This window comes from Corvus brachyrhynchos, unplaced genomic scaffold (genome assembly GCF_000691975.1).
Source record: "Corvus brachyrhynchos isolate BGI_N302 unplaced genomic scaffold, ASM69197v1 scaffold706, whole genome shotgun sequence".
Lineage (NCBI taxonomy): Eukaryota > Metazoa > Chordata > Aves > Passeriformes > Corvidae > Corvus > Corvus brachyrhynchos.
Window position 1 is genome coordinate 80171 of NW_008238371.1, and position 263 is coordinate 80433.

The following is a 263-nucleotide window of genomic DNA, read 5'->3' on the forward strand; positions in this document are numbered from 1 at the left end:
GGGGTCCCTGCCACCACGGCGGCCTCCCGAGTGCTGTGTGTCCCCCATGGGTGCTGTGTCCTCCCTCTGGGTGCCATCGCTGCGTCCCCAGGGTGCCATGTCCACCCCAGTGCCATGTGTTTGTTCCCCCGGCGCCATGTGCGTCCCCCCAGTTTCATGTCCCCCGTGGGTGCCATGTCCCCTTCAGTGCTGTGTCCCCCCCGGGTGCCAGCTGTCCTCCCTCGGGGTGCCATGCATGCCCTCCAGTGCCATATATCCCCCCC